The following is a 2,500-nucleotide window of genomic DNA, read 5'->3' as shown; positions in this document are numbered from 1 at the left end:
TCAATGCTGTTACTAACACGTATGTGCACAAACACACACACGCATACAATTAACGAGGGAAATTTCTCACGAGAACAGCCAGAAAACAAACGGTTTTGAGTCATGAGACATAAATAAACCTCTTGTACGGCTTAAAGAATCTCATGGCTGCTACGAGGAGTCATTAATTAAGAAAGAAAAAATCCCCGTGGGGGTCATTAATCCTGACTACGGGTCATAATCATCACAGAAATTACAGTTTTGAGTGTAAAATATATGCCCATGTTGCTTCACATTGTGACTGAAAAGAAGAGGTGAAAATTGTCTCGGTTATAAACATGGAAGTCTTCGTTAACTGAGTAAGGTCAAAGATCAAGCAAGGTAGTCCAACAAAAGATGAATATATAAAATCATCAATTAGTTAATTAAGATAAACATCTCGTCATTAATATTGCCAGCCCTCCATTTTTTTTAAAAATCTATTAATGATTGTTGTTTGTGTTAATCTGCATCTCTGTAATGCAAACAACGCTGTATCAACAGATTTACGATTTTCGATTTGGACTAAAAGTAATTAAGGAATGAATGTATGAATGAGCGTGAATGGCGGAGGAGGAACAGTGGGGATTAAGGATAATTGCGGCGTAAAAACTACAAGTGAGTGAAAAGGAGGGAGCGGGGGAGAGCGAGCGAGCGAGCGAGAGATAGATAGATAGATAGATACATACATAGATAGATAGATAGATAAATAGATAGATAGATAGATAGATAGATAGATAGATAGATAGATAGATAGATAGAGAGAGAGAGAGAGAGAGAGAGAGAGACAGAGAGAGAAAGGGAGAAATAGATTAGACAGATAGATAGACAGACAGACAGACAGATAGACAGATAGATAGATAGAGAGAGAGAAGCAAATAGATAGATAGATATAAAGAGAGAATCCCCCAAGGACTTACGCGACTCGCCGTCATATTCCTCAATCTTCGAGTGAACTTTGACTTTTAGAGCTCAGTAAAAGGTGAAAAAATAAAACATTTGTATTATCAGACATTTTTGTGAAACAGTTTTACTCTGTCATTTTTCCTCTTAAGAACTAGAGGGAGTTTTACTTGTCTTCGTTGTTTGAATTGCAACATCTTTGTCTGCACGACTCAATTTTTCTCACTCTCAATCTGTCATTACCTCCCTTTTCCCTTCTTTCAGTCTCCCACTTCAGTTTTTCTCATTCTCTTCATCCTATCGCCCTCTCTTCCTCTCCCTCTTTTTTTTTTTTCTCTTTATCTGCCTCTTATACACAGCGATCTCATCATACATTCTCTATCTTTCTCTCCCTTATGACCCTCTTCCTCCGCTTCTCCTTCCTCCTTCGTCCGTCCCTTCTTATCTCTACATCCCTCCACAATAACTTCCTCTCCTTCCATTTCTAACCCTCCTTTCTCTCTTCCTTTCCTCCCTTTTTCACCCTCCTTCCCGCCTCCTCTCCCTCATCTTTCTTTCCTCACTCTCTCCTTTCCTTCTCTTTCCTTCCCTCCTCCTCGCTCTCTCCCTCCTTCCTCATACCTTTCTGTTCCTCTCACTTTCCCTCCTCCTCTCCAACCTCCCTATCTCCTTCCCTCCCCCTCTCTCCCTCCTTCCTTCCTTCCCTCCCCCCTCCTTCCCTCCAAGTACAAGATCCACAGGGCGGTACAAGCCTCGAGAACTACAAGCAATTGGGAGTAAGCGTGTGTTAATTCTCCCGTCCGGGCAAATATCTGTCACGGCGAGGCAGTGCGGTCTCCCCTCCCTTATTAGGAATTACAACAAGGGGCGCTCCGAGGTTCGTGTTCAAGAGACGCTCCGTGCTGTGGTCTCGTCGCTGGCCCCGCCCGTGCTTTGGGTCCGGGGTAATGCTGGGAAGTGGGGGGGATCTCTCTCTTTCTTTCGTTCTTTCTTTCTTTCTCGTTCTCTCTCTCTCTCTCTCTCTCTCTCTCCTCTCTCTCTTCTCTCTCTCTCTCTTCTCTCTCCTCTCTCTCTCTCTCTCTCTCTCTCTCTCTCTCTCTCTCTCTCTCTCTCTCTCTCTCTCTCTCTCTCTCTCCTTTGTTCTCTCTTCTTCTCTCTTCTACCTCTGCTTCTTTAAATGGGTATAAATGGACATATATTTATGGATATTAAAAGAGATAATTAGATGAGATGTGGATTATACAACACTGTGAACTATATTAAACTAAACAAGTGAATAACAACTATAATACAGATAAATAAATAATGAAATAATGAAATAAATATAATCGAATAACAAAAAAAAAAAAAAAAAAAAAAAAAAAAAAAAAAAAAAAAAAAAAAAAATTAGATTTAAATTAATTTCCACTTCCTAAAGCATATATTTTTCTCTTTTTGAAACTACCAATTAGACTTTACATTTCAATTGTCAAAATTTCCCTGGAAGAATCTTTGTTCAAAACCTCTCTACATAAAAGCCAAGAATAATTACTTACTTTTAGGGGTGAGTCTGAGGGATCGTAAGTGTAATAGTTTTTAA

Source organism: Penaeus monodon, chromosome 2, assembly GCF_015228065.2.
Source record: "Penaeus monodon isolate SGIC_2016 chromosome 2, NSTDA_Pmon_1, whole genome shotgun sequence".
NCBI lineage: Eukaryota > Metazoa > Arthropoda > Malacostraca > Decapoda > Penaeidae > Penaeus > Penaeus monodon.
The sequence above is the reverse complement of the archived record's forward strand: the minus strand, read 5'-3'. Positions refer to the sequence as shown.